The 12,392-nt window shown below is 45.9% G+C and overlaps 1 long non-coding RNA gene across 3 annotated transcripts; it reads left to right on the top strand.

Annotated features, from left to right (window-relative positions):
* The first annotated feature begins 336 nt into the window (after positions 1 to 336).
* Positions 337 to 9,071, top strand: LOC132346901 (uncharacterized). Of its 3 annotated transcripts, XR_009496889.1 has the most exons (3): positions 337 to 611; positions 7,976 to 8,038; positions 8,344 to 9,071. It is a non-coding gene; the product is annotated as an uncharacterized lncRNA (long non-coding RNA). The 3 variants fall into 3 exon arrangements; XR_009496888.1 differs by having other exon boundaries at positions 7,976 to 9,071; XR_009496890.1 differs by lacking the exons at positions 7,976 to 8,038; positions 8,344 to 9,071 and adding an exon at positions 6,165 to 6,409.
* Positions 9,072 to 12,392: the final 3,321 nt, after the last annotated feature.

The raw sequence follows: 12,392 nt of genomic DNA, 5'->3' as shown, positions 1-12,392 counted from the left end.
TGGGAAGGGGGACCAGTGTGCAGCACTCAGCCCAGTCCCATGGAGGGGCTCTGACTCCACTGGGGGCTCTGGGGAGGCATCAGAGTTGCCTGAATTGTGGGTGTGGGGCAGACAGGGCAGGGTGTCTAGACCCCCACACCCATCAGTCGGTCCACACTTCTGGGTCTCCGGGCACCCTGGACCCAAGTGAAGGTGGTCAGTCTACCAGGAGGGAGGCATCAATGCTGGATGCCGACGGGTGTGAGCAGACCGCTGCATGGTGTGCAGCACTGGGTCCATGTGAACTGGAGGCGGTCACAAAGGCCATGGTGGGGGTCTTCCTTCTTCCTTTGCAGGGAGACTCTGGAAGCTCCCTGAGCTTGCGGCATGGTCTGGGAGCTTGTTACATCTGATCTGTGATGGAGCAGCACTGGGGACACCGATAGCGGCTCACGGAGGAAACCACATGGCTGTCTCATCCCTGCTGGGATGGAAACAGAGATCCTCCAGCTCCAGGCGACTCTGCTCCTTCCTCATCAGAGGATGTGCAAGGACCACGCTTCCTTCCCTCCCCCCAAGCCCTCCTCCTCAACCTCTGTTTCTGTTGGAACAACATCATTCACAACAGCCAGGTGGGTGTTCATTGAACCTTTTCTTCCATTTTCTTTTCTATGCACAGATAATTATGTGCATCAAGTTGCCATGCAGGGGTAAATATTGTAATTTGGCTTCAGGGATATTAGGCATAACGTGGTTTTTGTTTCCTCTGCCTCACCGGCTAAACAGAGAGCATGGCATCTCCTCCTGGAGGGGCTTGGACTACAAATACGGCTTTTTATATTAAAAAAAAAATCTTTTCTGAGCCCTGCGGTGCATCCTTCATGTTCTGAATAGCAGCATCATTGTGACATCCGGTGGTGGGCAATTCAGCTGGTGAGTCATGCGCCAACGAGATATACGCTCCAATACCATCATGCGATGACAGGCAGCCTGCAATCAAGCGATCAAATGTGGGACTTTTATTAGCAGATTAAACAAGAAGCTTTCTCCAGAGGCTTCTAAATCAACAGAGCCCATGGTTATTGCCCACTCACATTATACTCAAAGAATGCTAGGCATCATTTACATATGAATCCTCACCTAGCTGCTCCAGGAGAGGAGAAAGCAAGTCACAGCAGGCTGACTTCTCTCCCTAGGCTGGAGGAGAGCATTCTAACCTAGCAAACAAACTGAGGTTGCCTGATGTAACAGGGCCACCGAGTGAATGGGGCTGGATTCCAGTTCAGGGCTGGGCCTGTGCTTCATGGACATCTCCTTGGGATCTATCTTGAGATCTCTATGAATTAGTGTGGAGCTTGGGTACCAAAGGAGCTCCTGGTTCTGGCTCTGGAAGGTGGCATGGGCGTCTCCCCAGTGGATGCTCTGAAGGTCACCTCTATCAACCCTAAAACTGAGAATAAATCAAAAGTGGACTTCTATTCCCTCCAAACCTGCCAGAAAATTGGGCAAGGGTGACTGAGCAGCTTGGGGCCATGAATGGCTTTTATAATACTCGCTCAGAATAACCTTACGGGGTGCCCAGGAGCTGTGCATGCACGTGGTTCATCCTCTGTGATGTGACTGGAAGTGGGAAACAAGAAGGGTGACCCGGGACTTCCCTGGTGGTCCAGTGGTTGTGACTCCTGCTGGTAATGCAGGGGGCATGGGTTCGATCCCTGGCCAGGGAACTAAGATCTCACATGTTGCACGGTGCAGCCAAAAAAGAAAGAAAAAAGTGTGGCCCTTCCTCTCTGCACTGAAGGCTGACTTCTGGCAGGACAGCAGGGAGGGGATTTCAGCTGAGGATGTCAGCTTAAGTGTGTCTGTCCTGGTGCCCAGCTGTGTGCCTGGACCAGTGACCTCTCGTTCAGTTTCCCGAGTCTTGAAGCCAAGAGTGCTTTTCTCTAGGAACTGGCTTGCAGAGAGCAGAGAACGTTTACACTAAGGTTTAAGGGATGCTGTGATTTAAAAAGAAAAATTAAGGCGCCTGGGAGGAAAAATAAACACATTATTTTAAAGCTAATTAAACAGGCTTTATGTAGTACCTGCCAGGTGCAATGGATCGAAGGGAATGTACAGTTTAATAAATCTCCAAATTCAGGGGGTTTATGATCCCAGAGGGTAAAGCAGTTTGGAGTGCGATGATGAAAAGCAGAACATGGGAGGTGAGAGGCGCCTGCACACAGGCTCAAGTGCGCGGCCACAGAGCGCTGGGCGCCGTCCCCAGCAGTGGCTGACGACAGCCTCTGACAGAGCCTCTGTCAGAGCAAATGCTTCTGCACGCTTCCTGCGGTCCCGGCACCACCACAAGGACCTCACCTCTGCTCACTCGTGAAATCTTCACATCCGTGCCATAAAGAGGTGCCACCATCATCCCCACTTCACAGGTGACCAAAGTGAAACACAAAGGGGAAGCAGAGCACCCTCCCGTCCTACCCAGGACCACCTTCTCTATAGGACTTCATGGCCCTTTTTTGTCTTGTTACTTCTCTTGCCGCTGTGGCACTCAATTACATCAGCTTGGGCTGCACACAGCAATTCAATTCAACAAGGCTGTGTCAGATTTCAAGGCTCTATCAGATTTCAGGGCAGTGCGGCATCAGTAAGGACCATGGCAGGGGCCCCACCCTCGAGGAATCTATAATCCAGCAACAAAGATGACCTTGGATATAGACTCAAATCAAATTCACAGTGGAATGCCCCATGTGCTGAGAAAAGGGAAGGACCGTTTACTGTTAAGGATGGATTTGAAATGATAACCAGATATGGTGTATCTTTTTACACCATATCTTTTTAAACAAGTGATGTTGGGTTTTTTCATGATCATGAAAGTAGGAACTCATTGGAAAATATAGGGAGGATAAAGAAGAAAATTGAAATTATGCATAATCTCACCAACCAGAGAAAAACATTATTATATGTTGATGTATTTCATTCCAATCTCTTCTATCTGCAAATTAAGGCTTGTTAGAAAAAATAGCAATAGAATAGTACTGTTTATGTGATTTTGTATCAACATTTTATCATAAGCATTTTCCATTGTCACTAAAAGTTGTTTGACATATAATCTTTAAAGGCTATATGACACATAATTTTTAAAGTTTACATAACATGCTCACGCATGGACATGCCATAATTCACCAGTCCATTTTACTGTTGTTGGCTGTTTACATTTTTGCCAGGTTTTGCTAAAAACAATGCTGCAATATGTACTGTGGATGTTGTTTTTCTCAAATCTTGCGTGGAATCTGCCTTCTGTAAAAATGGTTAAACATTTGTAAGAAATTACAAAATGGCTAATGAAACCTTATTTGTTCTGATATTGACATTGCTGCTCTAAGAAAGCCAGGTGTCCTAGACCATGGAGGAACCAACCCAGTCTCGTGCGCCCAGGAGAATCTGCCTTCTCAGGCCTCATGCCATCTTATTGGGTCCACTGGCCAGCTGGTAGATGCAGGGCCACCCTCCCGTCACCATCTTGCCATATAGTAGCCAAGTGGTTCCCAGCATCTCCACTTCTATCCCAAATATCAACGGTCAAGTAAAAAATGTTTCCTTTGGCCAATACTCTCCCAAATCCTTGGAAATGAGGCTTGTTGGTCCACTTTGAGTTACATGTCCAGCGTTATTGTTTGATAGTCATGAAGGTCAAGGAGATGAAAATTCTGGCTGGGCAGACCTGTGTCTTAAAGAGTTTCCAGCTATGCCACTTTTACGTAAACAAATAGTAAAATGGGCTAGCCTGGAGCAGATACAACCACCAGTCTCTTGGGATAATCCTAACCACACCTCAAATTCAATATGCCCCCAAATACATCTGTCTTCCCTGCCAAAGCACGTGCTTTCTCCTGTGTCCCCTTGTCCCTGGAAGTCATCATTACATGTGGGACACCCTGGGCATCAGCTCACCTTGATCCTATTTATATCCCACCCCCCACCTCATGGTGCAGTGGTAAGGAATCCACCTGCCAATGCAAGAAACGCAAGAGACACGGGTTTAATCTCTGAGTCAGGAAGATCCCCTGGAGTAGGAAATGGCCCCCTGCCTGGAAAATTCTATGGACAGAGGAGCCTGGTGAGCTACAGTCCACAGGGTTGCAAAGAGGCGGACACGACTGAGCACACACATACACTCTTTGCTTGCGTCCACATCAGAGTCTATGAAAGCTAAAAACTTAATCTCCAGTGACTCTCACTGCTGTGTGTAGTCATGCAAACACTACTGGCCAATAATATATAAGCAAGTGATGCTTGGAGCTATTGCAGCCATCTTATAAGGACCAGAGTCATACACTAAGGAAGGAAAAGCACGGAGAAGAGCCCTGGGTCACAGAAGATGTCTCACTATGCTGAACTAGTCTGAACCGCCCACCTCTAGGTTTCCTGTCACATGAGACAACTAAGCCTCTACTTTTTAAAGTCATCATTGTTTGCCGTCAAATGTAATTCCTAAGAGATACACCCTCCTCCCAGTCACTAGAGAACCTCAGAGTTTCTTCGTCACTTCGCACAGTTACTCCTCATCACTGCTCAGTCACCTAGCACTATGGATTTTACTTCTCTGGGGAAAAACTAAAAGCCACAATAAACCAGTTGTGTGTCAGCCATGCATGGTGGTACTTTATGGTATTAGTAGACCAAATATGGACTTGGTGGGAGGTTGTTAAAAAACAGACTCAAGTTGTAGACGAGTAATTAACTACAATTATTTTGCTAGAAAGTGTTAAAGTCCTTGCCATGTTTGAAATGTTAAAATGATTCAGTTATTGTTTTGGCTCAGTCACTCAGTCGTGTCCAACTCTTTGTGACCCCATGGACTGCAGCTCATCCTCGGTCATCCCCTTCTCCTCTTGCCTTCAATCTTTCAAACTTTATTTCAATAAAAATTTTTAAAAATATTATTGAATAATAATAGCATCTCTAGCTGTGTGAAACAGAACAAAATATGACTTATAACTCAAACTGCCTTTTAAAGAGAATGGATCCTGTTAGGAGAAGCTCTTTGTCTGCCCTGGATGTAGAAATGCTTTGTGATGCTCTTTTAGGAGCATAAGCTACAGGCCACTGAGTGACCTTGCTTAGTGGAGGGGAAACTCTGGGGGAAAGGGAGGACAAGGGGAGGACTCCGTGTGCTGTGGGAAGGGCAGGTCATGGAGGAGCCCCAGGCAGCTGAGTGTTTGGAAAGGACTTTGAAGAAAAGGAATGAAGACACGGAGGATTAAATTGTTTGTGGTGTGATCCATTAGACAATGACTTGCCAGCTGTTTAGGATTTCCCTGGTGGCTCAGACGATAAAGCAACTGCCTACAATGTGGGAGACCCGGGTTAGATCCCTGGGTTTGGAGGATCCCCTGGAGAAGGAAATGGCAACCTACTCCAGGACTCTTGCCTGGAAAATCCCATGGATGGAGGATCCTGGTAGGCTGCAGACCATAGGGTTGCAAAGAGTCGGACACAACTGAGTGACTTCACTTTTTTTTCCCCAGCTCTTTAGTAATATCCTCCAAGGTTTTGTGTGAGTGACTCAGATGGTAAAGAATTTGCTCACTGTGCAGGAGACCCGAGTTCAATCCCCGGGTCAGGAAGGTCCCCTGGAAGAGGAAATGGCAACCCACTCTAGTATTCTTGCCTGGAGAATCCCACGGACAGAGGAGCCTGGTGGGCTGCAGTCCATGGGGTTGCAAAGAGTCGGACATGACTGAGCGACTAACACTTCCATTTTTTAAAAAATTTATTTATCTTTAATTGGAGGATAACTACTTTACAATTTTGTGTTGGTTTCTGCCATACAGCAACGTGAATCAGCCATAGGTATACATATGTCCCCTTCCTCTTGAACCTCCCTCCTACCTCCCATCCCATCCCACCCCTCTCGGTTGTCACAGAGTACCGATTTGAGCTCTGAGTCATACAGCAGATCCCCGCTGGCTGTCTATTTACATGTGGTAATGTACATGTTTCCATGCTGCTCTCTCCATTCATCCTACTCTCTCCTTCCCCCACTGTGTCCACAAGTCTGTTCTGTATGTCTAGTCTCCACTGCGGCCCTGCAAATAGGCTCATCGGTACCATCTTTCTAGAGTCCATATATATCCGTTAATATACAATATTTGTTTTTGTCTGTCTTACTTCACTCTGTATAATAGGCTCTAGGAGAAGGCCACTTTTAAACTGAAGAAGGGATCATTTCTCCCCTGGACAAGCACAAGGAGGAAAATATTTGATGCAACAAGGCAATGACCCCAGTGAAAGAAGGTCACCAGAATTTGAGCACACCTGGAACTCACAGGCATCTTGGGGTGGTCTTGGGATTTCAACAAGCCACGGGTTTGGCTTTAAAATTTTAAATTTTAAATAATTTTAAATAAATTTCAAGCTCTGGGAAGCCCCAGCTGATATAAAGTCTTTATGTGATAAAGAGATGACTGTATTCTTGAATAACATGCACCCTGCAAAAGATATATGTGAGCAGATAAGCCATGTAGCAGACCAGCAAATGTTTTTATTTACTATCTTTCTTCTTTATCAAATTCTCAGTAGCCAAAACACATGGATGAAAGACAACGAGATGAAAAATATAAGAATTTGAATCGAGAGCCCTGTAGGGAAAATGTAGGAGGAATTCTGATAGGAAGTCCAGAGGGAAGGATTAGAGAAGATGGCATGGAATAAATAATCAAAGAGATGTGAATAGAAAATTCATCTGTACTGAAAAACAGCATGCATCTTGAGATTTAAAGAAAATGCTAAGCACAATAACTTCACAAGCATGATAACTTTAAAATCACATCTAGACCTATGCTGGTAATTTTCTAGCCAATAAGGATGAAGAGGAAGATTCTAAAAGCTCCCAAGAGAAAAACATCTCTTAAAAAACAAGAACGTAAGGGCCATAAAGATCTTATGCCAGACATAATCTCCAGTGCCATGAAAAAAATGATATATCTGACTATATAAAGACTACAGATTCCTGCCTTTTGCTATTTACTGAAATCTAAAATAAGACAAAACTTTATATCTATTTGAGACATATATATGTAACTAGATTTAAAAGTCTTGAAAAGGATACCAAGCAAGCTTAACTGGGTGCACCTCTGGAGGAAGGAGGGGGATGACATGGAAAGAATTTTCACTGTTTTTATTGTGTATTCATCTCCATTTCAATTATTGAAACGCTGCCCTATGACTTGAAGCTTTTTTAAAATATATTAAACTCATAAAAACAGAATTCCCTTTGCAAAATAACAGATGAGGAACTGCTTGCTTAATTTCATCATTGATTCCTTTATTCTGCCCATATTGACTGGCCACCTACTATGTGCCAGGCACTATTTTAGGCACTAAGAATACAGTTGTGAACAAAACAGACAAAAGCTCCTGCTGTTGTGGTGTTTTATACTCTAATTAGTAGAGGTATTGGCTTCCCAGGTGGCATTAATGGTAAAGAACTTGCCTGCCAATGCAGGTGACATAAGAGACACAGGTTAGATCCCTGGGTCAGGATGATCCCCTGGAGAAGGGAATGGCAACCCACTCCAGTCTTCTCACCTGGAGAATTCCATGGGCAGAGGAGCCTGGCAGGCTACAGTCTATGGGATAGCAAAGAGTTGGACACAACTAACGCGACTTAGTACACATGTATGCCAGAAGAGACTCCCCAAGCCTCATTCTTTCTCTCTCTCTCTGCCTTGTTGGGGATCAGCGAGAGGTGGCTGTCTGCAACCCAAGGGTGAGCTCTCACCAGCCACAGACCCTGCTGGCATCTTGATCTTGGACCGTCAGTCTCTGGAACTTCGAGAAAAATATTTCTGTTGTTTAAGCTGCTTGGTCTGCAGCTTTTGTTATTTTGCTATGGTATTTGCAAACTGACTGGCACAGACAACAGCAAGCAGAGTTTTATAGAGCAATATACTCCTAGATGCACATTAGGCATTTTATGTCTGTTATATCCCAACAGAAAATGTAAAGGATAAAATAAAAGAATGCCTCCAGCATCACCAAGGAGGAACACCTGAACCAGGTAAACAGCTGACATTTCTGGATCCTCTCTTGGATCTGGACACTGGGTCCCAGCTGAGCTGCTGCCAGGAAACAGGGAGCCGGGCCAGCCTGAACTCCCAGAAGAATTCTGGGCTGGAGCAGGATGGAGAACAGGGAGGGTCCTGCTACTGAGAGTCAGCTAGGCCTTCTTTTTCCCTTGGGCAATGGAGGATGGAGGAGGTGGCCCAGCTGGGAGGGCAGAACAGGGCAGGAGATGACCTCTGCACCATGCCCAGGCCAGTGGTCGTGGTCAAACCCTGGTGACCCCGCCTTCTGTCCCCACAGTGCTCGGTCTACCAAGTGCCGCATGACTCTGAAGGCAGAGCTGTTGGTGGACAGTGAGACCCACCCAGATGCTCGTGAGCTGGGTGTATGAGAGACGCTGTGTGATGCAGAGTTAGCACCAAGAGTGGAATGATTCCAGTGGACATTCATTACCTGGTCTGTGGCTTGAAAGAAACATGCTCCCCTTTCCTGTTTTGCTTTCAGAACCTTGGTATATTTCATTTTCTGGCCCCAACCTGACCACATAACAGCACTTTTGACTTGAAACTGCTTTCCAGGAGAACTTCTTTAGCAATCCTGAGACAGGTTGGGACCTGAGACCCTTTGCTTACACCTGGACACACCTCTCCGCCAGCAACAAAATGCAAAGAAACTGTATGGGACTGAAAATAACTGTGCATGCACACTTGGGGCTAATTCTGGACCCAAAAGATACAAAGAGACAGTGAAAAGAAAACTCAACTGCCACTTCTGAGGAGCCTGGATCAAAAACAAGGTGTCAAAAGCAAAAGCAGAGTGCTATGCATGCCCTCAGCACACAATACCACCAGAGGGGTGGGCAAACCACTGACGCTGTCCCTCCAGCCACCTCTGACACACCCCTACCCTCATCCCAAATAAGGAATCAACTTGCCCCACCTCTGGGAGTGAGCAAAGAGCCTGTTAACTTCTCGCTCCCCTCTCCCCACCCTGGCTGCAGCAGGGCCCCCAATAAAGCCTTGCCTGAATTTCCTGTCTAGCTTCTTGTCTATTTCTATTGATTGGGGAAAGCCAAGAAATTGGGTCAGTAACAATCCTAATAAAACTTTATATCTATGCTTTTCATATGTACTCTCACTTCTAAAAATGTGAAATGACTTCCAACCAAAAATTAAAGAAAAAAATTAACTTATTCATTTAGAAAATATTTGTTGATAATAGGAAAGGCTCTGCATCCAAATCTAGAGATCTACAGAGAGTGATCATTTACTTAAAGATTCACGGCTAAGTTTCTCTGTGCCTTTAGGAGTTTATTGATTATTAGCTAGGTGAAATATGAAGGGGATTAAAGATGGAAAAAGTAAATTAATACCAGATTGGGACGAACTGAGATGAAAACATTACTGATCAGTGAGAAAACGAGATGCTATTTTCAATAGGTTCATTTACACATTTTTTCAGAATACATTTTGTGAAAAGTGTGGTATAACTATGTACAAACGATCCCTTCCCATCAAGTGAACAGTCCTTGATAGTCTTATATGAAAAGGAAAATAGTTTCACTTTATTAATGTAACTGAATTTAGTTACATTATTTCCTATGAATCATCATTAGGAGACAACAGTATGAAGCTATGAAAATCACTTGAAGTATCCTCCATAAAGAATTATACTTTCTCCACTGTTCCCAACAACGGGTGTAGACCTCCTGTTACAGTCTAGCTCCAACTGATGCTGAGAAAGTCAGAGGTTGTGTGAATAAGGATAAATACTCTATTTTGGTCATTTCCCTAAATTTCTTCCTACCGATGTTAGTGAACATAAGAAGAAGATGTGCCAAGGGTTAAGTACTTCTGGTGAAACCAAGTTAGAGGCTGTTTTATTGTAGGGTGTCTCAAAGACCAGATGCACTGAGACGCACGCTGAGTCTTACGATGGGAATGCCTTGTGTGGTGTAGCCCCAGCTAACCTGCTCTGAGGGCAACCTTCATGGAGCATCTTGCAGGCTAGTGGTCTATCAGAACACATCCCAAAAAAACACTCTTCTGTCTGAAAATATCAGGAAAGACAGTTGTTATAAGACAAATGCCCTTCACCTTGGGCTCACTCTGCTGTGCGTGGCCACCATGCTTCCTGACATTACAGGACAGAGTGCAAGGCTGTCTTTTCTGGGACACCCTGGTTTCCAGTTCAGAGGCTGTGAGGCACGAAGTGGGATGTGTCTACTTGTGTTCTCCGTAGCATCGCCTAACTCTGACCTCTATCCTCTAAGTTTCACGTTTGACTTGCAGGGTGTCTGTGCAGGGGTTACAGGGATTCCTGCGGTTGGCAAGAGACTCAGGCTACACACAGAGGTGAGAGATGGGGGCAAGGGTGGGGCCAGAGGTCCATCCTGCCCTTAGAGGTTGGCTGAGGGCACTAGGGTGGCAGGGGTCCAGGCAGCAGGGAAACCTAGAGGAGGAGGGCTCAGCAGACCGGCAGGGACAGGGGACAGGAGATGGTCATGACATGTTAGTTTCAGCTATGGTTCTGCAGTGATAACAAACAAAGCTAAAGTCTCCCTGTTTTAGCACAACCACAGTTTTACCTCTCGCTCACCCCACAGCATGAGATGAGCCAGTGGCTTCGTGAGCAGCTCTTCTCCATGCGGTGACTCCAGGGCCCAAATCCTTCACTTTAGGATGCTGCCATCTTAGCCACGTGGTTTCCATGGTTACTGAGGAGGAGGGAAGGAGACACAAACCACCTAACGCCATGAGCTGGAAACTTTGGAATGAAAATCCACAACCATAACTCCACGGCCCCATCCATTTAGCCAGTCTGCACTTTTCCAGGATCCAGACGTTGACCAGCACTTAGGAAATGCTCGATAAAGTCTTGTTGACTGAACAGTGCAGGGTTGCTGGTTTTCAACTAAATGTATTGACTTTCCTATTTCCCTCAAACACGGAGGATATAATTCCAAAAGAAAGCAGTGGACCCTCCGAGCAGGCGATTTCATGGGAAGTTCAAGCAGGCACACTAATTGTGGGGCCTCCCACGAAGAAGACCTACTGGGTTGTTAGCTCTTTCTCTGACTCTTCAGAGCTTGGACAGACAGGCCCACTTACCCATCCTCCAGCAAGTCCCCTGCACCCTGCATGTGCTGCAGAATCTCTGCCAGCTGCTCCTTGGTGGCATACATGAGCTCACCCCCACCACCACCACTAATGGGAATAACTTACAGCAACAAACAAGGGAAAACAGAGATTCGAGAGTTTCCTATTCAATACACAACCATGCTTAGAAGTTAATAAATGTAAAAGGTTGAGAAAATTGAGCATGAGATTAAGGAATGTGACTGTTTCTCAAAACCCAGAGTATGATGAGCTCGTCCACTACAACTGCCCAAGGACAGAGAAGCTGGTACGACCTGAAGCTCTGGCTCGTACATTGAGCAGATTTCCCCCATCATCCCCACGACCCAGGGAAAATTCAATCATATCATAATTACTCTTGACCAAGGTGAATGGGAGTGGGGATGGAGAAGCAGCAGAAAAGCACCCACAGTAAAGAGCTGTTTTCTTAGGAGCCCCCTGGGGCTTTTTTATCCTAACAAATGATGTTCATCACTTTACTAATCTAAGAAGGCATTTTTCCGTTTTAAAGGCAGGGTTTCCCAGAGCGCAAGCTCTGCAGTAATTTGATGGAGGTCTCACGCTGTCACAATTAGCATGACCAAGTGATTTTCCAATTTTCAGAATGCCTTGGCAAGAAGGAAAGAATAAAACCCATGCCCAAGCTTATGGCTAAGAAATAATCACAAGGAGTGCTATTCCCATCACTGCCTCCCTCTTAGTCTTAGGTGGTCTGCAGAGCCTGGTCTCTGAGACTCTAGGCAATGTCTCAGGGTGGTCCAGGCTCTGCAAAAGGACTTCCTCTCCTGCCCGCTCCTGGTTGAGACAGATCAGCACAGACATCCCTGGGTGTACCCCCCTAGGGTTTCCCTTAGTTTGCAGGGACTCACTCAGCCTCCTCAGGCAGATGTTCATTGCTGAAGCTCCAGTGCCTGGCACGGTGGCTGGGGCACAGTATGGACTCAACCAATATTCACTGAATTAAACAATCGAGTGTTTGATGCCCTCCACACAGGGGTATAGGGCTTCGCTTGTGGCTCGGCTGGTAAAGAATCTCCCTGCACTGCGGGAGACCTGGCTTTGATCCCTTCGTTGGGAAGATCCCCTGGAGAAGGAAAAGGCTACTCACTCCAATATTCTGGCCTGGAGAATTCCATGGACTGTCCATGGGGTCGCAAAGAGTCAGACATGACTGAGCGACTTTCACTTCACTTTCACACAGGGTAATCAGAG

The sequence above is a fragment of the Bos taurus genome, chromosome 13, assembly GCF_002263795.3.
Source record: "Bos taurus isolate L1 Dominette 01449 registration number 42190680 breed Hereford chromosome 13, ARS-UCD2.0, whole genome shotgun sequence".
NCBI lineage: Eukaryota > Metazoa > Chordata > Mammalia > Artiodactyla > Bovidae > Bos > Bos taurus.
This window is presented reverse-complemented; position numbering and strand designations above follow the sequence as displayed.